Source organism: Solanum tuberosum, unplaced genomic scaffold (assembly GCF_000226075.1).
Source record: "Solanum tuberosum cultivar DM 1-3 516 R44 unplaced genomic scaffold, SolTub_3.0 scf00071, whole genome shotgun sequence".
Classification (NCBI taxonomy): Eukaryota; Viridiplantae; Streptophyta; class Magnoliopsida; order Solanales; family Solanaceae; genus Solanum; species Solanum tuberosum.
The window spans coordinates 196,867-197,148 of record NW_006238997.1 but is presented as its reverse complement, the minus strand read 5'-3'; positions in this window follow the sequence as shown (position 1 = coordinate 197,148).

The window sequence follows — 282 nt, the reverse complement described above, 5'->3', positions numbered from 1 at the left end:
GTGTTTGTAATTGGCTTTGTCGATGAATTTTGTGATACATTTTATTATTGTCTTCGATAAATAAAAATACTTAAAAAATTGATTTCTAACTTCACAACAATAAAAACAAATCAAGAAAGCAATTTTATTTCTCTATACAATAACAATTATCGTAATGTTATATTCTAAATATTGAAAGTATTTATTAAAAAATTAATTTGTAACTCCACAAAAATAAAAACAATCATGAAAGAAACTTTATTCTATATACAATAACAATTATCGTAATGATATATTCTAAAT